This window comes from Salarias fasciatus, chromosome 14 (assembly GCF_902148845.1).
Source record: "Salarias fasciatus chromosome 14, fSalaFa1.1, whole genome shotgun sequence".
Classification (NCBI taxonomy): Eukaryota; Metazoa; Chordata; class Actinopteri; order Blenniiformes; family Blenniidae; genus Salarias; species Salarias fasciatus.
In genome coordinates this window covers 13,088,474-13,114,426 of record NC_043758.1, presented here as the reverse complement: position 1 = coordinate 13,114,426, position 25,953 = coordinate 13,088,474, and the positions used below count along the sequence as shown (strand labels likewise).

General features: G+C 42.9%; 1 pseudogene; it reads left to right on the top strand.

Annotated features, from left to right (window-relative positions):
• The first annotated feature begins 4,598 nt into the window (after positions 1–4,598).
• On the top strand, positions 4,599–24,396 carry LOC115400740 (alpha-(1,3)-fucosyltransferase 4-like; annotated as a pseudogene).
• Positions 24,397–25,953: the final 1,557 nt, after the last annotated feature.

The window sequence follows — 25,953 nt, the reverse complement described above, 5'->3', positions numbered from 1 at the left end:
ATTCTTCCTCAGAGCATCATCCTTGTAGGCTTGCTGCAACAAGGTGAGTGTTTTTGCTGCTGTTTTTTCCCAGCAAAAAGCAGAATTTAATGTTTACGTGCTGCTCTGGCTTCCCAGTCCCAGTCGCCATTTTGGAAAAAATCGAAGACGCGGCTGCACTCTGTTGCTATAAATAGCGCCTGACAGCCAGGCGTCAGTGTAACTCTGGGAGCTCAGCTTTTTCACAGATGTGCACGAGGCTTACCTGCAGCACATCTGACGGCCAGAAGTCGAAACTCGTTATTATTAGTATTTTATGACCAGAGTCCGGAAACTTTCCGGTACCCCCTCGTACACCCCCTCCAAAGGCTGCAACGATCAGCCAGACCATCATACGTTTTTTAGTGTTTTTGAGCAGGAGCACACCAGCAGGTTGTTTTTCTGTAATCTAATGGATTAGAAATTAACATAAATAAACAAAATATTAAGTCAAGAGGATCAGCAAACCTTTTAATGTCTCATGTCTCCTGTATTAATGCCTCAAATCAGGTTTTAAAATTTATTTGACTTTTTACAGTGCGCATTTGCGCAGCACACACCAACACACACAAAACAGTTATTAACCATCAATAATAATCAAGAACATATTAAAATTAGTAAAATAAGTCTCCCCGGCTGCGCACCAGGACGGACACCTTCCCACACGGTCCGTCCTCACCCTGCTCATTTGATTCTGGGACTGCAGGCTCGACAGGACAAAGGTATTTATTCAGAAAATATGTTCGTTCTCAAATTAATTTTTGGAAACGAAAAATACATGGTTTGCTGTACTTTGATGGAGGATATAATATTTTACCCGAATCTGTAACTGGCACATCTGGAGACGCTGCAGTGCTCCAACTACCGTGTTCACTGTTGTGTTGATATTTATTACATTAATTTATTCATTTTTTCACACCATTTTATGTTATTATTATTTAGTTGTAAACTGACAGTCGCCTACAGTAATTCTCTATACCTGGAGGTGAGCGCTTCCATGCGCCACTGCAGGTCCGACACGTCTCCACCATCCGATTCCCCCTCCACCTTAGATCTCTTATGCCTCTTTTTATTGTCTTTTTTCTTTTTTTTTTGGGGGGGGGGGGGGGGGGGGGGGGGGGGGGGGGCGGTTTGGTTGATATCTTTGGCCGTCTGTCTGATTGTCTGCTGTCAGAGCGAGCTCCCTGTTCAGATGCGCGCATATGAACCAAAACAAATCAATCGCAGAAAAAAAGCAACGCGAAGTGCGTCTTCTTTATCTTTTGGAGGTATAAATGCTTTGTAATATTATGTGTGTCATTGTTAGGACCTTATTTGCTTCAGAAACCTTATTTGCTTCTGAAAAACATACAAGACACATATTTAGGAAAAGTCAAAGCATTAGGACAGGGGACTTATTGTAACAGATTTATTTGAATTATAAAAACCCAAACGGTCTGTCAGACCGTCTTGGCTGTTCTTGTGTTAACAACTGTGAAAAAATACTGTTTTATATATATTACTTCAACCTTTTTCATTTATTATTCCATTCCACCGTTCCACCAACCCCGTGTCCGCTCGTAGAACGCTTACAACCGCTCCACCGACGTTTGTGCAACGTTTAATCGCCGCCCGGGCAATGCTGGCGAAGCAGCCGTGGTCCAGCGTCCAAGATTGCGTTGGCCTGGCGGACCCGAGCGTCCACGAACTTGCGTCTGGCGGTGCCAAACTTGGACTGGGCATTGGTGGAGCGGGGGTGGATGTTGCCGGTGCCGAAAATTCAACGCTCCTAACCGCTCGGAATATTTTGTGCAGCTCAAAACTTTCGGAGCGGTAGGAGGGCCCCTCCGGTAACATCAGCGGTGGCCGAGCATTTACGGCGTTGCTTTAATGGAGGCCAACTTCTGTTAAACGGTGGTGAACGGTGGTGAACGGTTACGAGCGGTGATGGATTTTTTTCACCGCTCCAGGGACGCTCCAGCAAAGTTCGGGCGGTGTGACCGGGGCTTTAAGAGCTGTGAGTAGATGACGGCTCCAGGTGAGATACTGATCTGAAGCTGGAGTTATTAAGATAAATTTGTGCTATCAATTGTTTTATTTGCAATATTCTAATGATCAGGTCGCTTCAAGCAGTACAGTCAGTGATTAGCATTAGCTTCAGTAATTTATTAAAGAGCATTTCTGTTCTGTCCTGTTGTCAGCAGCTCAGAGGAGTTTTAAATGCCGAGATCAAATTTCAGATCCACTGTTGAACATCCACACAAACCCAGAAAAAGTAATAATAATTTAATTATTAAATTAATAGCCCATCTTCAATGATTAGCATTTCTGTTACATTAGAGCAGTGGTCGGCAATTAGCGGCCAGCCGCCGAACTGTCCAATCCGGCCCGCGAGAGGATTCAAAAACGCGCGCGCACACGCATGCACGCACTCTTGCATATTAAGGCCCATCCATGCTTCATATTTCCGCGTGGGTGCGCGTTGACATAAAAATCGTCACGAATTCCTGTCCGCTAGGGTCCGCGGATCGGTCCGTGCGGCAGCCAGATTTTGAGACCGCGTTGCGTGCAGGTCACAGCGGTGTACGCATGCGCCAGAGCGCCACAGCAAACAAAACATGGTAAAAGTGAAAGTTGACGAAGCTACAGCCTGATGGCTCCACTTAAAGACACTGAAAGAGTGAAAAACTCGTGGAAAAAAGAGCAGACTCTATATGGAGGGGGGAGAAGGTCTGCCAACAGAAGTTTAAGTAACTAATTGCTCTGGGACCGCCCCCACAATTCAGAAACAGGAAAAAAAGGCTAAATAAACTTTAATACTTAATGATGATGTAGTGACAATGTATGTACTTAATTTTCTCTAAATGAGCTGTAATAAAGGAGCAGATAAACAGTCTGCAGTGCCGGAAAAGCTTCTTGAGGATGTGTGGATCAGAGCTCAAAATGTAGTATGGGAGAAAGCGTGTGCGCATCGGTGGTGCGCGCCGCGGACACTCCAAAGCGGACGCAGAAACGCGTACATGTGAAGCATGGACTGTGGAGCGGACGCACACACCCTAAATTGACGGTTCTCCCCCACCGGGTGCATGCCACGGCCGCCACCAGATCCGCAGATGAATGCCGCTGCTGCCGCCAATCCCCCCCCCTGCTCTCCGGTCCGCGGATGAACGCGCGTGGCCTGCGATTCAAGTGCCCAAAAACAAAAGTGGCCTGACGCCAAACATAATTGCCGACCCCTGCATTAGAGGGATCCAGGTTCTCAACAGCGTTCCCTACATCAACTTATCATTAAGCTATAAGCAGGCTGGAACAAACAAAGGTAACTATCAATATTTAAGAAAAATGAGAAAAATGAACCATTGGCGGACTGTTCATGTCTTGCCTGGTGATGCTTTAAGGTTTGTATTTCTATTCTAATTTGTATTTCTTGGGGAGAATTTGAGAGGATGTGAATGTGACATAATGTGCGCTCCCGCTGGCCTGACTTGCTTAGCTTTTGTTTTGTCTGCCATTACTCCGCCAGATGCTTAGCGAGCAACAACTGAGTAGTATTGAGTGTGCTGATAGTACAGCTTCACCACTAGGGGGTTGTCTAATCTAAGATATTGCCAGCTCTATGCAGTAGAAGAAGTGCAGTAGTTGTTGTGGATTTAACACTGCTCAAATGAAGTTTATTAAAAAGGCTAAGCTGGAACCCACGTCTCATTTTTGTATGTTTTAAACAAAACATAACATGGTACCAGGAGTGGCCAAGAAAAACGGACATCATAGAAAGTGTGAAGCCGCCGGATGCCGTGAATTGGACTGGAAATGTGGACTGTGAGTGGCGAACTTTCAAACAGCGGTTTTTGCTGTACCTACAAGCTGTCGGCCTGGATAACAAGCCTGATGCACGGAAGATTGCACTGCTTCTTACCGTCGCCGGTCCACAAGAGGTGGAAGTGTACAACACGTTTGTTTTTGGCACTCAAGAAAACAAAGACAAGTTTGATGTGGTCGTGGGAAAATTTGATGAACACTGTTTGCCCAAGAAGAATGAAACCTTTGAGTATGTCTTTCGCTCACGTATGCAGCAGCCTACAGAGAGTTTTGATACGTTTCTGACAGATCTCAAGCTAAAAGCAAGAACGTGCAATTTTGGAGAGCTGCAAGAATCCATGACAAGAGATCAGATCGTGTTTGGGATAAAAGACCAGAAAATGAGGGAGAGACTTTTCCAAGAAGTTAACTTAAATTTGGATGGAGCCGTGAAAATTTGCCATGCAAGTGAACTCGCCCTACAACATGCAAAGGCTCTCAGTGCATCAGCAAGGGATGCAGACGCAGAAGGGTCAGCTGTGGCAGCAGTGACTACACGGCCAGCAGGACACACGTACAAAAAGGGGCAAAACAAAGGATTTAAAGATTCAGACATGTATCAGTGCAAAAGATGTGGCACAAAACATGCTAAACAACAATGTCCAGCCTATGGCAAGATATGCAATAAGTGCAAAGGACAAAATCATTTTGCTAAGCAATGTTTTTCAAAGAACAAGCAGAATCAAAAAGAGAGAGTGCACACAGTGGAGGAAACAGCTCTCAGCGATACTTTTTTCGTGGGCATGGTGACACAGCAGGACACATCCATGGAGCAGGAGATAGTCCATACTGTGGAGCAGGACAAATGGACAGAAACTCTACCAGTAAATGGTGCCCTGGTAACATTCAAATTGGACACAGGAGCCAAAGCGAACCTGGTGAGCGAGCTGGATGTGAAAGCTTTGAAGGTAAAACCACGCATTTACCAAAACAACAGTTCACTCCAAGCTTACAATGGTCAACCAATCAACACAAAAGGAAAATGCAGACTTAAAGTACAAGTTAAAGGAAAATACTACAGTCACTTAAAAAGGGGGGGGGTGCCCCAGAGCAAAGACTTTACACAAAACACATCCATTAATTTCACTCCATATATTACAGCCTGTACGGCTGCTTTAAGTGACGTTTCAGGCATAGTGCCCCCACGCTTCAATGGTGAGGACAAGTACTGCATGCAGGCCGGCAGCTTTATTAAAGTGAAATAGTGATGCACAAATCATCCACTAAAAATGGCCTAATTCTGCATATGATCCATGATTATGATCATACAAAAATAATAATAAAATACAGGAAATACATGGGGGAAACAGCATTTTGCCAATATTTAGGATATTTATTTAAGAAAATTTCAACTCTGTGTCCGTGTTATCTATCGAATCAATTGTCCTAATGCTGTGTTCTGTTTCATCCCTCAACTGTCATGAAGAACAAACCTGTCTGGCCAGAAAAGAACCTGCAACAGGTGAAAACCAAACATAAAAATATTCTGCAGTCTGGTAAGTTACTTAAGTGTAGCCCAAAGAGCAATTATCAAATGAAGTGATAAATTTGTTGTCTTCTGAGAATGAATTTCTGTACGATTTTAGCCGTTAAAAAAGTGGAGTCAGAATGATGTGGGACCCTTTCATTCCTAAAGGTGGAGTCCTGAAATAGGATGATTTTCCTATTTTCAGGAGACAGTTTAGACAAAATGATATGCTGTCTGTTATATTGTAGTCCATTTCAGTGGTGTGAGACATTTATTTTTCCTTTGTTTGTCATTTTATTCATTGTGTAGCTTCAGGGTTGTTTTATTTTGTTTCTTATTCTTTATTTTTTACATCAGTGTGGTTTAGTACCTATTTCATTAAGGTTTTTTTTTTCCCGTTGTCTTTACAATAATTGTGAACCTTTTATTGTAGGACTTGTATTAATAAAAAAAAGGATTCTGAAATGTCTATGTTGAAAGTTATGTTGGTCTTCATATAATCTGTGCAACTAAATAATACTGAAGTCAACCAGACCCTGCAAATGCACTGACTACAGTAATAAGATTTGGCTGCAGGATGATTAAATGATGTAATGTGTAGAAAAATCATGGAAATGCTATAAACCACACCCATTTCTCACATTGTTGACAGCAGTTTAATCTTATCCTGGGTAGTTAGCCTGCTGTGGAGCAGGCTAGCTGCAGAGAATAAATCACCATGGTGACTTGCCCGGGATAAACTTGGCCAGCTTTTGTGCAATCGACTTGAGGCTAACTTCGTCCAGGATAACCACAAGATCGCCACAGGATAATAACAGTGTGCCAGCTTATCCCTTATCCCTTAACCCTTATCTTGGTTCTATTTCATCCTTACTGACCACCAGAGGCAGTCGCATGCGTAGTTCAAGTATGTATACCACCAATCGTTACTCGTGACCCCGGGGTGACCCAGGAACTGTATAAGTTCAGGGCTCCACCCACAATCATTTCCTAATTTTCTTCTCACGTTCAGTTCAGGTGCACCTGACGGGACGAGCCTGTATGGCATCATGATGCACCGTCTCTGGGAGCCTTGTGACCTTCGAGGTCCGAGCTACCTAAGTGCCTTCCAAAGGCTGTGACGTGTTGCGATCCCGTTCACCTGACTTGGCGGCGCTGTGCGTCGCCTGTGGTGAGAGATTCATTTATATCACCAGCAGACGGTAAGGTTGCTGAATCTACTATTCCTCATGGTGAGTGATGGGGGAGCGGCTGCTCCCCCCGGGCTTGTTTACATGATGACCGCGGCCGTTGCGGCGTGGTCGGTGTTATTTGGGGGTCAGGGACGCCACTGGCATTCTCACCCAGCTTCAGGTAGCAAGCAGCAATCTGGCTGTTGTGCTACTGTGCTTCTGACTGCTGTGCAGCCGCCTTGAGCTCCACACCGTGCGAGGCTCGCCGTGGCTGTTGGCTTGGGCTTATTATTGCGCCGACGGGCGTGCCGTTGCGGCTGGCGGGGCATGGCGGGTGGCACGGTGGGTGGCTGCGTACGGCTGCTCGCTCGGCTGAGCAGCTAGCCTGTGATGTGTGTTTTGGTGTAGGAGGCCCAGCCGCCTCTTGCAACCGGCTGCTGTCTTTTTTTTGTTCTGTTGTGTCACCCCCGCTTGGGCGGATGACATCACCGCTGGCGGACAGACGGGGGGCCTATGTTGCCGTTGCCACAGTGGTGGGCGTGGTCCACGGCGGATGTTAGCATGCGGCCGCTAGTGCACGACTCGGCTGAGCGGCTGGTCAGTGATGTGTGTTGCGGGCAGGCGGCACCGCCCCCGCGTGCCCCAGCCCTTACATGCTTCTGGTTATCACGTGCCCCCCCGCTCCGCCACCACTAGCAGGCGGAGGGAGCCGCCGCACTCCTTCTCCGCTTGTAGCATTCTCTGGCGTCCACGTTGTTGTGCAGGCCAGGGGTGTATCTCTGTTTTTTGAGCCCGCATGTGCGGCCGACGTTCCGGCCTGCTGCCCTGTCCTTTTCCCCACACCTGTTGCTCAGTGTGTGGAGCCGCTCCCGTAGCAGCAGCGGGGTGATCGTTTCCCCCCCCGCACCCACTTGGTTTGCCATGCAGGCTGCGTATATGCCCCTTCCCTCAGCTTACCACACCACCGTCCCGGGCACATGATAATCTGACTGATGGCACCACTGTGGAGCAGTGAGGAGCAGGTGTCCCTGGTCGACTGGTTTTTTCCATTGTGGTGCTGCCCGGCTGCTACCTTACACTCTGCGTTTGCCGTGCAGGTGTCGTATGCCCCCTTCCCTCGGCTTACTGCGCTAGCATCTCCTACTCCGGGCGCCAGGTCCTCCGACGGGCTCGGCTGCAGTTGCTGTGCAGGCAGCGTATGCCCCCTTCCCTCAGCTTCTGCGCTGTGATTATTCTGACCGGCTGCGTGCGCGCGGCACTGCGGTCAGGCAGGAGGAGAGAGGGCAGCCGCCTGGTGGCCACTCTCTCTGCTGGTCGTGGATGGTGTTTGGTTTGGTTGTGCAGGTGGCGTGCGCCCCCTTACCTCAACCATCCGTGTAGGCTGTGACATGAGGTGGGAGAGCCGCGTGTTTGGCGATGGACCGCTGTATAATTATATAATTATACATGTATATATATATATATATATATATATATATATATATATATAAAGGCATGGCAGAAATCATTCACATCGATTGCTATATTTAAAATATTTTTATTGGATTCTTGATTTTAAAATTAATTAATTACACCTCTATAATTCCCTCTTGCCAGGCTCAAGTCCTGGAGGAGTCTGGAAATCTAAAGAAAGTCATTTCTTGTGCCTGGGCTGCTGGAGATGCTCGGAGTCTCGGCATTCTCTCTCTGGTCCTGGAGGTTGCTGGTTCCTCCACCCTCTGGCTGCTCCACTTTGCCACGAACCAGACTGGCAGAGCAGGTGAAGTTGGTGGATGTATCTGCAGAGCCGGCCCAAGGCATAAGCGAACTAAGCAGCTGCTTAGGGCCCGTGACCACTAGGGGCCCCCCAAGAGCAATTAACTTAAAAAAACAAAAAAGTAATTTATTATTTTTTCCATGTGTGAGTGATGATGGCTGATATATCATCAAACGTACGTTAATATACAAAAAAGATAATATGTTAACAGACTGTAGTTTCCTACTGCCTCTCTGCTCTAAATGTCAGAGCTCCACTAGTAATATGTGCATCAGCCGTGCAGTACACACTGCGCATCCAAGGGGCTAGGTGCAGGTTCAACATTATGTCGCAAAAAAGGACATACCCTTCAGGTGCTGAAAAGAGGAAAAGGGAGAAAGAGGAAGAGGATAAAACAAGACAAAGGTATGTTTGTATGTCTTGGTTGGTTGGTTAGCTGGTTTGGTGTCAAGGAGTTTTTTTAAAAGCTTCCTCAAATTAGTAAAGTTACTAACTAGCCTATTAGCCTGTAATAGCAGTATAGCTAGCTAACGTTAGTTCAAAACTAGAGAAACTTGTCTTTTATATACACAATTTATATATATGTATATACTAGGGCTGTCACGATATCAAATTTTCTCTTCACGATTATCATGGGCAAAAAATATCACGATAACGATATTATCACGATATCAGCAAAAATGTAACTAATAATGGTACAAACATTCAGATTCATCTTTAATTTTATTTTTGTTTGTTTTCTCTCTTTTCCCAGATGAATTACATTCAGAATACCTGTCAAATGAGGTGTTGAAACAATATAAGAACAGTAACTGTACAACTGCATACCAAAAGTGTAGTTACACTCAACTAATTAAAATCTGGTGAACTGATTAACAGAGGATCCACAGCAGAGGCGTAATTTACGTCGGGTTGGTGGGTTATGAAAACCGACGGGCCCTGTTGGGGTGAAATCCTGTACCACCACCACTCTGCCGAGAATTTTTGTTTGTTTAAATCGGAGGCGGAATGAGCAGCAGCTGCTTCTCTCCAGCCAGAGGCGCCGCTACTGGCTAGGGCCCCGAGCTGAAGGGGGTCCCGAGGGACGGCTGACATCAGTCAATTTCAATGACAAATTTAAGGCGCTACACTAGACGCTGCAACGACAACGTGTCGAAAATCCCCCGCATGGGGCTCTTTTCTGAGTACTCACCGGTTCGTTGCTAGAAGGGGGCCGGCGGAGAAGACGGCGGATATCAACGACACAACTTGAAAACCCCCGGACACATTACAATGACACGTCTGGAACCTACCTAATGGGGCCCCACTACTACCCGGCTTGCATCAATGAGCAGTCAGTGTTGCTAAACACACTTTTTTCGGGTTAGGATCGAGCGTCTCGCTGTCGTTGTCGGCCACCGCCGACATGTTTAGTTCACTCGTGACGCTCGCTAACTGGGAGCCACGCTATCTAGGAGCCGTGCCGCTACTGCTGATCCTGCTGTGTTTACATGTGAGGGGAGGGGGAGAGGTGGGGGGGCTGCAGGAGGGAGACGAAGCAGGGCGGAAGAACAGGAGAGGAGTTTGAAAATACACCTCAACACGTTTCAAGCGGGACTAGATCCTCTTTACGATATTATCATGTGCGCATTTTGAACACGATATTGAAATTTCATTTTTTAATACCACGATTATCGTCAATACCGGTTTACCGCGACAGCCCTAGTATATACACACACACACACACACATATATATATATATATATATATATATATATATATATATATATATATATATATATATATATGTATATATATATATATATATGTAGCCAGGTCATGTAATGACTGGACTGGACACAATATAAATTTTATGTGGGACTTTATTCCCCGACTGAGTTAACAGCATTAGACTCAGCATTAATGTGATAGGATTGAGGTTGGTAGTTCACAGAAGAAGCAGAAAGGTTGTGAAACAAAACCAATACGTCCAAATATGGTAGTGATATAGACAACAGTACTAGCTCCCGCTCCTAAACAGAGACAACACAGATGTAATGCATCAGAAGGAGTTTCTTCAAACAAAAATATTCACCAATTTCAGTAAATGCATGAAATGGAACTTTACAAACAACACAAACTTTACAGTACAACCATATTAACATGCCTTCAAACATAGTACACACACAAAATATTATAAACTTACTTCCACTCCTGTGGTTGACCTGTGCATGAACACACAAACACACCTGGAACACAGCGAATCTCCCCTCTGAATTCACAGAACACAATTGAAAACCATTATACTCAGAGTATACAGAACCAATGATATCAACTTCACACACTGATAAAAATCACTCACGCTGTTCTGTAGCTCAATCTCTCTCAGCGTGGTGGTGAAATAGCCCAACCACCACGCCTCAATCACCTTCTTTCTCCAGATACTTCCGTGTGTAAGTTTTCCCTCCTGTTCTCCGTGAGTTTTTTTTAAAACCTCACTTGAAGTCAGCTCTCGCGAGACTAGCCCTGCGGTGCTCTTAAAGTGACAGTACCACTCCTAATTTCAGTTTCACTTCCCCTTGGTTACATATATATATATATATATATATATATATATATATATATATATATATATATATATATATATATATATATATATATATATAACACCATATATAGTATTTAATCTCTAGTCAAATGATCTCATTAAGATCTGATAATACAAGATATAATTAGCTCAATATATTGTATATTTTACTGTTTACTTATTTATAAAATAAACGGCATTGTTTTAATATGACATTTAACATGGCGAGCTTTTCTTGTTGTTGATTTTCATCTTAGGTCCATCTCCATCCTCTGCCTCATCCACTGTGACCACCGTCCCCTCTGTCCCCTCTGTTTCTGTTGCAACCTCAGCTCTACCTGGTAAGATGACAACAAAACAGCCTTTGTAACTACTCAGTGTACTGCAGAAAATTCTGAGATTAATAATTTTGTCAAAAAGATATTAATTTCCTTATAGGTCCTTCATCTTTGGTCATCGAGGTTAATGTTTCATCAACTAATTCAGCAACATCCAGTTTGCAACAGGGATCAGCAGGTCCGTCAGTAGACCCAGTGGCCATCTTTCCTGACAGACTCGGAAAGAAAGTTTTATTTCATACTGTCTGTTTTTGTACATTTGTTGTTGAAGTTTATTTAAAAATAAAATAATAAAGCAGATTGTGTTTACAGTAAATGATTGATCTATTTTGTTACTTTTAGTTGGCACAGATGACTTTCAGTACCCCACTTAATACTATATCACTTTGAATATTAAGTAAATCAACCCCAGACTGCTCTTGTTGCTGAATTTCCTGTCATTTCAGATTATAAACCATAGGTAAAACATGCTAGGCTGCTCTTTGAGGTTTTGTGCATTGATTCCCATGTGGCCAGTAGGGGAAGTTGCTGACTTTGCCAAATATTAATTGAAAGAATTTTCTTCAAGTTTGCTAATCTGTTGTCTGCTTCCATGGCCTGTGGATTACAATCTAACTACAACAAAAAGATCTGGCATCCAGTTTTACAAGTGTATTCGTAATGACAGAGTAGAACACAAAATGAGTTATAGTAGGTTTGTGAATGATCAATATTGACAGTAATAGACGGCCCCAAACTCAAATTTTGCTTAGGGCCCCATGGAGGCTTGGGCCGGCCCTGTGTATCTGGCAGCTGTGCTGTACGAGGGGGTACCGGAAAACAAGAATGATTTCAGATTTCTGGTTGTTAAATCTCACTACAGCATGTTCTTGTGCAGATCTCTGCAGAGTATCGTCTCACAAAGTTACACAGGGAAAGCACAAACAGCGCGAACGTCAACACAGCGGGACCCGCTTCTTCGGAAAAGCACAAAATGGCCTAAACGCGATCAGCGCGCAAGCATCAGATTTTTTTATTGATTTATTTATTTTGCTGGGAAAAACAGCATCAGAAACACTCACCATGGTCCAGGAGGCATATAAAGATGATGCCCTGGGGAGAACGCAGGTTTTCGAGTGGTGTGGGCGCTTTAAAAGGGGCGAAATGTCCCATTGAAGACCAGCCCCGCTCCGGAAGACCCGCATCCTCACGCACGCAGGAAAAGATCTGCGGGGATCTTTTTTCTGGAAGCCAAACACAGCGAGTTTGTGCCGCATGGGCAGTCTGTTAACCAGGACCACTACATCCAAGTCCTGAGGCGGCTCCGAGAAGCAGTGAGGCAGAAGCGTCCGGAGCTTTTGCGGGATGGCGAGTGGTGGCTGCACCACGATAGCACGCCGGCGCACCGGGCCCTGCACGTAATGCAGTTCCTGGTGAAAAACGGGATGAGCCTGATGCCTCACCCACCCTATTCGCCGGACTTAGTCCCCTGTGACTTTTTTCTCTTCACAAGAATGAAGAAAGAGCTGAAGGGGCGGAGATTTGAGGACGTTGAGGAGGTTAAACAAAAATCGAAGGATGCACTGCACAGCATCATTACGCATGAGTTTTCAAACGTCTTTGAAAGCTGGAAAACACGGATGCAACGGTGTATTCAAACCAGCGGGGATTACTTTGAAGGCGACAGCTTTGAACAATTGTTCCAATTGAACACATTAAAAGTTATAACCACTGTCCGGTGTTTTGTCGGTCCTCCCTCGTAGCTGCATCTGCACAAATCATGATCATTTTCAATGCCTTGCCTGTTAAAGAGCTTCTCCTTCAGCGTGCTACTGGAGCTAGAGATGAATCAATAAAATACAAGGCGTCTTATTTCCTGATGATTTGATTTTCAAAGCAGGAATGAAAAATCTTGTAAAAATTGAAATATATTCCCTCTTTTTATATAAAAGCAAAAATAAAATACATGTTATTTATAGACTGGAAAATACTGAAAAAAATTTTAGGGACAAAAACTACTGGCCAAATACAGAGAAATTAAAATATTTAATAATAAAAACAACAGAAAAACAGATGAAGCTCTTGTTATCAAATCTGCACCTCTCTGATCTGTTTACCATCGAGCAAACTGCCTTGTTTCTATACACAAAAAAATACACTTTTAAAGCTTTTGCAGAACTAAAATGAGCCTATTCTTATTTATTTTATGCACAGACAAGAGATTAATTGATCACCAATACTTGAATGAGAATGGGTGAAGTTGTGAATTGAACCGGGAGACTGGACTCCTCTTTTCTTCATCTGCTAATATCTGCTAATCAAATGCAAGCTTCAATAATAAATCCTTCATCAATTCTTCCCCAAAAACGCCATTGTTACATATTTGGATGATGTCACTAGAAATATCTGGAGAATGCGGAGCCAGTGAGGGGGCGTGGCCTCAGAGTTCTCAGTTTCTGCTAGAGGATGAAATGTCAGCTGGCTGGAGAACTTTCTTCGCTGCTGTCATCTGCGCCAGTGGGCAGGATGGAGGCGTGACTGCGCTAATCTGTACCCCTTCATCAAAATCGCAAAATGTTCTGGACACGCCCGGTTGACTTCCTGAGCTGAAGGTGCGCTTTGCGCTCCGCTGACAGCGGGCGAAGTCTACCTAAGTAGAGCCCATTATCTTAGCTCTGACAGTCAAAATGAGTTTCGGAATGGGAGGATGCCATCTATTATTCAGTTATCTTTGATGCTACACAGGATATTTCTCATACTGAGCAAAATGTTGTGCTGCTATGACATGTGAAATATGACAAAGAAACAGACGACTGGGAAATTACTGAAAGGGTCCTTGAATTCAAGGACTTTCATAAAAAGACAGGGAGTGAGATAGCAGAGATGATTGACAATGTTCTTCATGACCATGGGATAGACATCAATGATTGCAGAGGACAGGGATACGACAACGGGGCTAACATGTTAGGGAAAATCATGGGAGTCCAAGCTCAAATACTGAAGAAAAATAATCTGGCTACTTATTCTCCTTTGCCTCCCACACATAAAATCTTGTTGGTGTGCATGCTGCAGAGTCAAGTCCAGAGGTATCGTAATTTATTGGCTGCATTAATCGCTTGTACACATTTGTAAGTGCCAGCCCAGAGCGATGGGCCTTCTTCAAAGAGCAAACAGGTTGCTCATTGCACTACCTATCTGAATTCAAGACTGCAAAAACTGAGGCTGTTAAACCTGTTGCAAAACACCTGCTGTCTGTCATCAACGCCCTTGACAGCTACTTATGACATGCAGTCTCACAAGTGAAGCAAGATCAGAGGCTAATGGTCTGAGAAAATATTTTGTCATTTGATGCTATTGTTCTTCTCACTGTCTGGCTGAAAATACTCCAAAGTATTGACAACAGGAAAGCTATTCTCCAGTCAGGAAAGATCTCACTTGACATAGAGGCAGTCGATATCAAAGCCTTGACAGAAGAGATGCAGTCTCTAAGAGATATGTGGGAGTCTGTCCTAGCTGATGCAAAGCAGATAGCTGGCCAAATGAATGTTGCACCTCGGTTAAGTAAGGAGTGCAGCCACCAGAAGAAAATGCAAAGATTCAATGATGAGACCTCTGAAGAGGAGAGGTCTCAGGAGAGTGCAGAAACTATACAATGCCTTCAAAGTCTTTTGTGATACCTCATTAAAAATATTGATCAAGTTCTTCCTTGTGTTTCTGGATTCTCGTTTGGATTTCTGCTCGTGTTTTAGATTACTCATTTGGATTATCCCTCCCGATCCCATCCCCTTGTTAAATTTAACTTTGAACCCCACAAGACCATTCAGATGCAGATTTTAAAAGCAAATTGTGCAATTGTGCAAAAGCCAAACTGAACAATTGATTTTTTTTAATTAATTGATTCACATTCATAAACAAATAATTTAAATTCACTTTGAACTGGAACAGGATTTTCTCCATACAATAAACTTTTTGACCTTTCATCATTGTATATGAGTCTGCTGTTGGGTTTGCCACATGACAACAGCACTGGAATTCTTTTAGGCGCACACTCAGGTGAGACTGGTTTCACCGCATAGTCATTCAATTCTTCACTACTCTGAAACCAAATTGCACTTGATGTGAGGCTGTGAGAAAACCATGATTAAAAACTTGAGCTTGCTTGGTACCGGCTGGCTGCTCTGTGATCACAGGCGATAGGGCAAACATGCATTCAGATTTGTCCCTCCTTAAGAACACTGCTTTCAAAAGGATGTACTCTTTGGTCGGATTGGCAGCAATGAATTTTCTGTTGCTTCCAGAAATCTGCCTGCTCGATCTGTCGGATGTATCTAACGCTGAACCATCTGTCCCTGTTTCAGAGGACAACAACGCAGAAATACTACTCCTGGTCTGGCATTACAAAGTAAGAAAACCTCGTGATTGCTGGGAAAGGTTCCAGATCAGTGGATGTACGGTCACTGGAGACAGGAGCATGTACAACAAGGCTGATGCCTTGTTGTACATGCTCATGGGGCACCTGTATAAAAACCTTGACAAAGAAGCTCCGTTGCCTCCAGAGCCACGACCACCTGCACAAAAGTGGATTTGGCTGTGGCAATTTGAAGGTATTTACAACTTCACATTGAGCTATTGAGAAGACTCTGATATATTTCTGCCTTGTGGGTATTTAATACCAATTATATTATTAGATAAAGTTCCTCAGGCCCGTTTTGCATATTCGCTCAAATCCTCCTCGGATCCTCGTCCTGGCTTTGTGGCCTGGGTTGTCAGCCACTGGAAATATAGTTTGGAGCGTGTGCGCTTCTTCAAACTTCTTAAGGACCACATCAAAATCGACTTCTTTGGGAGTGCAGGGACCACCATCTTACCATCAGGCTATGACAGTATGGTTCAAATGTTGAGACAGTACCGGTTCTACCTGGCCTTCCAAAGCTCTCAGCACACCGACTACATCACAGAGAAGCTGTGGAACTCGGTGCGCGGCGGCGCCATCCCGGTGGTCCTGGGTCCATCCAGGTAGAACGATGAGCGCTTCCTGCCCCCCCAGGCGTTCATCCACGTTGATAACTTCCCCACAGTGCAGGAGCTGGCCCAGTAAGTGCTGAAGGTGAAGGACAGTCCATCTCTGATCCAGATGCACCTCAGTTGGAGGAAAGACTACAGCCTGTACATGACGCGCCTTTGGGATGAAGTATTTAGGACAAAATGTGCTTTTAATAAGATTTTGCTGTTTCACAGGTTAAATCACTAAACTAATAACCAAAGATAAATAGTTTTCCTCCATTTTTCATGGTAAATTTCTGAAAATACTGCTCTATTTTATATTCCACTGCTGTGTGTAGTATTTTGTACTTTTGCATGATCATAAATAATTGATGATTGTTTTCTCTGATATTTCCATTCATTCATTGTAATTTATCCTCTAGATACTTTCATCATGCACAGCTTTGCTTGTGTGTGTGTGTGTGTGTGTGTGTATGTGTGTGGGTGTATAAATGAGTGGGTGTTTTGCAGGTAACCTTTTTGACATATGGGTTCTCATTTAACACAAACAACCATGTGTTGTATGAAACTAATAAAAGACAGGACAAAAGATGTCTCTCTGTTTCAAACTTGATTTGCAAGCTCACACAATCATGCCTTGAGAATTTTTATGAGACTTTGTTGGTTGTCAACTGTGTGCCTCTCAACATCAGTGAGCACAACAGTATTGTGTCGTTCAGTCATTATACATTATAAATACATGTACCTTGCAGGAGCCTTATCATGCCTTTCCAAGCCTATAAGCTATTTTAGCACCCCAAATACTATCACTTTTGTATTACAACATATTATTAATAATTCTATATGCTGTGTTGTCAACACAGAAGTCCAAACAACTCGACTTCACGTTACCGGCATAACAGCACCTCACGAGTATGGATATGTGATACACAGAGTCGTGAAAACTGTGGATGGATATGACTACCAAGTCTATATAGGGCTCGAAAGGGTATGTGATATCTCACGATGCATTGTGGGCAATACGGGACGGCGTTCATGTTTACAGTGTTTACCGCGTATGATCATGTACCTTGCTGCGACAGACAGAATTAAACACGAGGAAAAATGGACTGAAATAGAAAGGCAATAGACCATACCATACCGAGACAAGCTGGACCCTGTTCAGACCCAGTTGGGCTCACTTACCGGATGTGAGGGTCTAAGGCGGTGGTTGCTTCGTTTTGTCTCGTTACTGTGAATTTGACATATTAACATTATGCTTATTCACTGTTTTTATTTTTACCGACCAATGTAACATCTTGAAGCCCTCTGAGGCAACTGTTGTTGTGATACTGGGCTATACAAAAATAAATGGATTGATTGATTGATTGACTTACCGTTCCTGTTGTGGAAAAGGCTGCCTGGAAATGAAATGTCAATCAAAGCATCGTAGAAAAAAAAAACAAAAAACATCGCTACACGTCGCTATAGGCTTGTCGGGGCACAAACTTTTGTCTGGACTTCAGTGATGGGCATTTTGTCTTGAAGAAGACACATAAATACTACAGCCAGACACAGACTCAAATCTTTGTGACGGCTGCAAAGTTATGTGACTTAATTGTATGGACGCTGATTTACTGCAAGGTGCACATTGTTTTCCTTCATTTTATTTGCAGTGTTGTGCAGTTGTTTATGCACAATCTAATCGTACTTTATATAGTTGCAGTGATAACTGTTTGCACCTCATTTGAACTGTAACTGTAACTTCACAGTGTCGTTGCACGACACAAGATGGTTGGTAATAAACAGAAAAGACTTTGGGCTCTAATTTCGTAGACTGCGCCCAGTCTATGCACGGTCTAGGCGGGCTGTTGGTGCAAGAAGTCAATGGGGCGTATCCAGAACATTTTACTATATTCGTGAACGGCGCAGAGCAGTGCAGTCACTCCTCCTTCTCGCCCACCGGCGCAGGTGTTGCAAGAGGGAGGAGAGAAAGTGGGTTTAACCCAGCTGAGCATAATTTGACCAATCAAATGAACACCTCTCCTCATTTTCAAATGCACTGCAGTGAAGCTCACTGCTAACTTGATTAAATACATTTTATTTCCTGGCCGCTCTTCCACATCCCAGACTGTCTGAGGGGAATTAAGCTTATTTCTGCTTCTTTGTGTCACAATTCTGGTTCAGATGCACATAATGAATGAAAAACTATCTGTCTTGTAACTTTAAAGACTTAATGACTTTATTGTATGTATATGTGTGTACAGATTATTTGATTAAATACAACCCGCACCCCACCCCCCACCCACCCCCACTCAGAAGCAGAAAAACAAAACAAACTCCAACCATAAACCAGCAATGTATGATGTTTTTTTATATATATATAATTAATTTCTTGAAGGCTTGGCGAGCTGGACAAACAAAATAAAAATGCAGACATCCTACATTTAGAGGCTGATAATCCTTTCTCAGTGACATATTCCATGAGAAGGTTCAGCTTGATGACAGCAAGAAGAAAGTTCTCCTGCTGCGGACATTTCATCCTCCAGCAGTAGCACTCCGATGCCACGCCTCCTCACTGCAGGCTGCATTCTCCTGTTTCCACATTGCCCAAAGGTGTAACAATGGCTTTTGCGTGGAAGAATTGATGAAGGATTTATTACTGAAGCTTGCATTTGATTAGCAAATATTAGCAGATGAAGAAAAGAAGAGTCCAGTCTCCTGGTTCAACGGAATTTTCAACTTCACCCGTCTTCATTCAGGTATTGGTGATCAATTAATCTCTTGTCTGTGCATAAAATAAATAGAAATAAGCTCATTTTTGCTCTGCAAAAGCTGTAAAAGTTTATTGCTTTTATGTCTATAAGCAAGGCAAGTTGCACGATGGTAAACAGATGAGAGAGGTGCAGATTTGACAGCAAGAGCTTCATCTTTTTCTATTGTTCATTTATTATTAAATATTTTATTTTTCCTCTATATTTAGCCAGTAATTTTTATCCCCAATTGTTTTCTGTTTTTTCCAGTCTATAAATGTGTATTTCATTTTTGCAATGAAAAAAAATCTTATATATTTCAATTTTTAAAAGATTTTCCTGCTTTGACCATCAAATCATCAGGAATTAAGACGTCTTGTGTTTTATTGATCCATCTATAGATCCAGTGGCACTGAAGGAAAAGCTCTTTAACAGGCAAGGCATTGAAAATGATTTGATCATGATATGTACAGATCTGCACCACCCACGAGATACATCCACCAACACCTGCCACGCAGTATGGTTGTGGCAAGGTGGAGGAGCCAGAGGGTGGAGGAACCAGCAACCTCCAGGACCAGAGAGAGACCGTTGGACTGAGCATCTCCCGCCCATCTCTCGCCCAGGCACAAGAAATTACTTTCTTTAGATTTCCAGACTCCTCCAGGACTTGAGCCTGGCAGGAGGGAATTATCGGGAGTAATTATTTTTAAAATCAAGAATCCAACAAAAATATTTGAATAATTTCTGCCATGCCTTTTAAAGAACCTTTAATTTCGAAATATATATATATTTTTAAAATTCTGGTTCATCATTTTCTGGAGAGATGTGTGAAGGCAGGATTTAATGGGCCTGCCGTCTGGGCTGCGTAACTCGCCCTCACCCTATGCAAGTTTTTTTTTTGTTTTTTTTGTTTTTCCCCTCGGGGATATGAAGTGTTTGTGGTATCTTGGCAATATATAATAAAGCCATTGTTTGAAAACATCGTTATCAAAGTCATGAAATCATCCTTTCAAAATGTGTTCGCTTCATTCATTAAATAAAATCAGTTCAAAGCACAATCTGAGTCCAGAATAATTTTCAGTGTATAAATAACCAAAAGAGGCAGTTCTTCATTGAATATTAATAACATTTTGTTCGATAAAAGCGGTACAAGTAATGTAAACATGTACGTGGACAGTTAGAAAATTGTACAGACGAATTCAACTGATTTCGTGAGCGATTGCTGCAAAACTGCTAGCTTTCTGCTCCATTTAAAGGGGCTGTATCATGCTCTTTTAGCTAGTCCAAACCCTAGAAATGGCATTAACATGGTAATAGTTTATTTTGGGCGCTAAGGAAAAGTCATTTTGTGTGAAATAAAAGATTTTCTGGGGCTAATTCTGAAACCCGGAAGAGAAAACACTCTGTTTCACTGAAATCCCGCCTCTCCCCCTGTGGACTTTGACTGACAGCGTACTTCAAACAATCAACGCTTCAAAACAAATGCGCTGGCTGGCTTTAGCTCTTTAGCTCTAGCTTCTCTACATGCAAAGGCACGCGAAAACGTCTTTTCCTGTTAGAAACTCACCAAGTGCAGAACCTTCAGACTCTTGCTCTTGCTTGATTGTTGCTTTCAGACGATGGTTAAAGTTTATTTCCATAATCGGAGTTAGAAAAAAGCGGCAACGCTGATTGCCGAGGGCCTGTGGGAGGGGGGTTCAGGGGAGCCATCTTCTCCGTGTGACATGAACATGGGAAACGGAGCGTTTTCACGGGTGCAGGAGGGGCTGCCTCTCTGAGCAGCAGAATCACGAGGAACGCTCAAACACGCAGGCACGAAGGAAAAAAATGCTTTGGGGGTGTTTTTGGTGAGTACATAACTATATAACAAGGTTAAAACATACAAAATGTGAATTTTGCATGATACAGCCCCTTTAATAAATCACGGTCTCTTCAGTGGCTCAACTTTGGCACCAGTCTGCTAAAAAAACATTCATTTTAGGATTGCAATATTTTTTCAGATTTGCCACTTTTTTTCCATGTCTTTCCTTTTACCATCCTTTATTATTTTATTTTACCGAGAATTCGACTTAGGCCATGGTAGAAAATAACGGAGAATTGACCGTGGTTCACTGCAGCGCTGTCAGCGCAAAGTACAGCAGACTTTTGTCTGCAGCGCGACCCGCTGCTCCATGCACAGTGCGTCCGGTCCAGGGAGCCTGGAGTCAGCTGGGAGCCTGTCACTACCACATCAGAAACACACACACACACAAAAAAAAAAAAAAAAAAAAAAAAAAAAGAGTCCACGCCTTCAGAGTGGGCAGACTTTCCTAATCAAATCAAATCGTGTAAAATTCTGGTCTAAACCATGTGGACAAAAATAATGATTTAAGATATTAGCTTTTTTGCCACAGACTGTAACTTACTGCTCCACTCTGATGTCAAAAGTTAAAAAAAAAAACAAAAAAAAAACCTAAATAAGCTGAATGATTATCAAATGCATATTCACTACACTGTGAAATGTTAATGCAAAATTACGAGATTGAGTTGTTAATGCGAAGATTGCTAAGACGGAACTACTTACTAAATATGGCGTCTGGGCGTAGTGATCTCAAAAGAAAAAGTAGTTCCCAGTACTTGCTTCAGTGTCGTAACGCTGCAATATTATTTGTTGGTCTTCCACAGCGTAGTGAATGTGCAGATTATAACGTGTCCACCAAAGTGTTTGGGGGTTGTTGGATTTTGTATTTGATGGGTTTGACAAAGGGGAACAAAAATACCATCCACTTCCATTGTGTCCGTCCTGAAAACCTTCCCCGACTCGCCTCTGAATAAACAATAGCTCGCCCTCACAAAAAAAGTAAGTATGCTGTTCGAAATGACTAGGAATTGCACTAAATGGGCCAATTTGCCAAAATGTTGAAGTATCCGTTTAAGGATAAATATTAGAATTAAGCAGAGGAAGACTGTTAGCCATCAATTTTATTTACAGAAAAACACAAGTTGGTCACATAATCAAGACAAACAAAACAAGCACGTGCAGAGCAAATTTGAGCGCAAGAGCAGAGTTCTGAAAGACAATATTACGAAATCCGAGAATGAAATCAATAAATGCTGCAAAATGCTCTTGAATTTTGATAGGGATTTCATTCCAAAGAAAACAAATGGAGTCTGTGATTTGAAGGATGGAATGGCCTGCTGACTGGCTCAGGCTGGAACAACACTTTCAGAATTTAATATAACCCAAACACAAAATTGTAATCACACCTTATATAACATTTGCTGCCATCATGTTGGGCCTTGTGGAGCCTCCTCACAGTTTCCTGAGAAAAAAGAATGAGAAAATGTTAAATATTGAACATGTAGTAAAGTTGCTTAAATAATAAAAGAATCACGGTATATCTCTCAAAGGCCAGTTACAGAAATGGTGCCAGTGTGGTACCACACTGCAGTTTGGGAGGTATGTTCAGTTGAATTCCTTTTCTTGGTTCCAGCTCGCCTTCGGGTTCCTTAGATCCATCAATTCAACGTTGTCTGCACAGCCGCCTGGTAGCTATTCAGTACTGGTATACTCTTACGTCGACTTCTGGTGTTGCTGATGCCCTCTCTCTCTCTCGGCATCAAGCATCACTGAATCACTGAATCAAATCTTCTCAATTACAGAAAAAAAACCAAAAAAAACTGACCTGTAGCACAGGCCACATTCATTCACTTTAGTTAATGCAGAACTATGCAACTTTTTTGCCTCAATAAATGTGTTTCAGAATCCCTGTGGGGGTAAACAAACACTTGTCAAGGTGATTCGCCTGTCCCTTCACTCTCTCCGGGGTCTCTGTCCTGAAAACAGCGCTTGCAATTTCAGAGGAGTGGACCCGACTACATCTCGCGAGAACAAACCCGCTTTACAGCACTCATACGGGATTACAAGTATAAAAGCTGTTGGAGTGCGATATCTGTCATTGTGTTGCAATAGATAATCTTTGCATGATGTGGTGATTGGTTCTAATTTCTGTTTGGTAACTGAAAAATAAAGAGGAGTGGCACTTCCTCTCGTAGAAGTGAGCATGAGTGAGTTCGCTGCACTGAGCTGAGAGCAGCATGTCTCTCAGTGTTTTTGTTTTCCAATAAGTTTGAGTGTGCGAGGCAAGCATGTCTACGACAGAGGGAGCAACCGGAGGAAGTTCCCGAGCAGCGCGAGGAACTGCCACTGCAGCAGATTTAACAAAAGCGCATAAAACAAACATGAAACCCTCACTAGCGTTAGCAACGCCACCTTTAGGTGATCACGGATGGCAGAACCAAAAAGACAGAAAAAAACTGTGTCTAACGAGCGGAAAAAAAAGGAAACGGGAGTGGTACGCTCTGTGCAGGGGGCGGGGGGAGATGCTTACGACAGTGAGCTTTCACAGGAGACTAGGGGGGGCGCTAAAGCAAATCTTACATAGTACTGCTTTAAATTCACCACAGACCATAAATCCTTTGTTAAAATAAATAAAACATGACCCGTACAAAATAATAATTTCCACTTTCAAACACATCAAATAAACTTACAAAATAAAATAGTTCTTATGAAAGATAACTATCAGTATAAATCAAACAATAATTAACTGAAATTCAGCCTGTAAGCATCAATTTGTTGGATAGAATGATGAATAAGTGAGCTTCTTTTTTCTTTCCTTCATCCACACATACAGCACACACGAGCTCAGCTTTCTATCAGGATGAAACCACCCTGGGAACAGTTTACTCTAATGTACAAGGTGCTCCGTTAGCATTTAGCAGCTAATTAGCATAGCAACAACATACACACAGACATGGCATTACATTAGCAGTTAGCGGCTAAGTTAGCTCTGTGGCTAACACGTGTTAAAGGTGTAATATAGGATGTTCCATTTGCTTTGAGTTCCGGGTGGATCATCAAAATAACTGGTGGGTCTGTTTGTCAATCATTCTAACGAGCTGCTTTCTCCAAGCCGTTGTGTGCTTGCTCCAAATCAGGTTCTACATATTGCGCATGCGCTTTCAAAGTGTTTATGTAGCCGGTGAGCTTCCGTTTCAGCTAGTACTTACCGATGGTGAGTCTGACATAATGAAACTGTAACTGTTTCAGAAAATAAGCTTTATGAGCTAGGTTGATCGCAGAAACTGTAAACAGAGCCATGCACGCCTGGAGAAGCTGAGCCACTGATAGGCGTTTCCTCTGGAGAAGCCGTCAAGCAGGTAGGATGGTCTGGCGCATGTGCATTTTTCAAAAAGCGAGTAACAGACGTTTGGCTTCGTCTTTTCGAGAAAATCCTGTATTACACCTTTAACTCGACGCGCTATGGCTCAAAATGCACAATAAACTCACCGTTGAGCTCGTCGCTTTAGCTCAAGACTCTGGGGTGTGGGTTTGCAGAGTATTTTCCGAGTATTTCACTCTGTTTCATGCTCTTCTGAAGATGATTCCAGGTGGAACTCTCCATGAAGCCAGCATGGTCTCCTCTCTTCTCACCAGCAGCATGGCTGCAGCCCATGACCTCATCACGCACTGCACCATGGTGTAGTTAACCCCATAAATGCCAGCTCTCACTTTCACACGCAGATATAGAATAAATAAGACTTTTACTCTTCTTTTCCTTTAAAATCTTCCTACACTTATTAAACCTGGGTTACATTTGCATTGTTGTCTTTTCAAAGGCCATTTCTGTTGACAGGTTGGAAGTTGCAGACAACTACTATCAAACATTTTTGACAAAGTTTGTTGACCTGTATGGACCACTTAAGTGCACATCCAATATGCACTTCCATTTTCGTTTGAGACACTGTGTGATAGGCTCTGGCCCTGTTTATGCATTTTGGTGTTTTTCATTTGAGCGGCTCAATGGATTGTTGGGACAGTACCATATCAACTGCAGAGATATTGAGGTTCAAATATTGAGGCATTTTGAACAAAGTCAGCAACTCCAGATGCCATTTGGAAATATCTATGTTGTTGAGTTTATGAATCTCCTGTCCAAAAAAGATGTGGGTTCTTTGGAAAACCTGTGGAGGTCTGGGATACAAAGGGGAACGGGACTGACTCTGCGCCGTGCTTCCTACCAGCTGAGCGCATTACATGCAGATGTGCTCACAGTTTTGCAACTGTTCCATTCCCTTCTGGTAAAGAGTGAGTTTCTGTGGTCATACCATTGTGCTCAATGGTTGAAATGTAAGTCAAGTGTTTCACATTGGTTTACATTAGTGGGACAATAAAGAGTTGTAGATCTTTTTTTTCTAGTACCTTGCTACTTTTTTTTTTTTAATCTGTTCAGTTAAGTGAGGTGGTTTGTTGCACTTTATTTGTGTTGTCTCTCTTATACAAAGAGCCAGGGAAATGTTTAACACTTGAGACACAAGTATAGTAGAACCTTAAAAACTGTTTCACATTTTGGGATGAAAATTTGGTGCTTTTCAAAAAATTCATGTTTTGAAATGCAGTGTTAGGCCCTGGGTTAAAGGTCCATGGGGTTATTTGCAGCGTTGGTTGCATATTATTTATCCTTGGAACAATGTAGCTTCATAATATTCACCTATCAGCCATCCATACTGTTTATAAGTTAATTATTTCAAAAACAAAAATTTTGTTGTCCTTTTGCAGCAATGTTCCTGCAAGCAATTCTTGTTCTCACAAAATCTAAGACCGACATCAAACTTTTTGCACTACATGTTGTTGCATCCTTAACTTCACTGTTTGCAGTACCTTCTCTTCATCATTATCTTTACTGCGAAATGATCATATATGATCAATAGATTGTAGATGACCTGCAGTAAATAATGGGCTTTTGGGGACAATGATTCTGTCTGGCAGCCTCTTGTACTCTCCAATGACCTCTTTCAGAGAAATTCATGTGGCTTCCCCACCACACCTCCCATTCCAGAGCATTTGCAAAACAAAGTGTGCCCCCTGCATCTCCAAGCCCCCCTTCCACAACTGACTGATTGAATTGATAAGTCAATTTACCAATAGCCCACTTTAGTTTTAATACAATGATATTTCTAGCCTAACATAAGGTTGAGGGCTAGTATGTGTAGAACGCAGTGGCGGACCGTGCATTTTACACTAAGGCCTTCAGAACAGATTC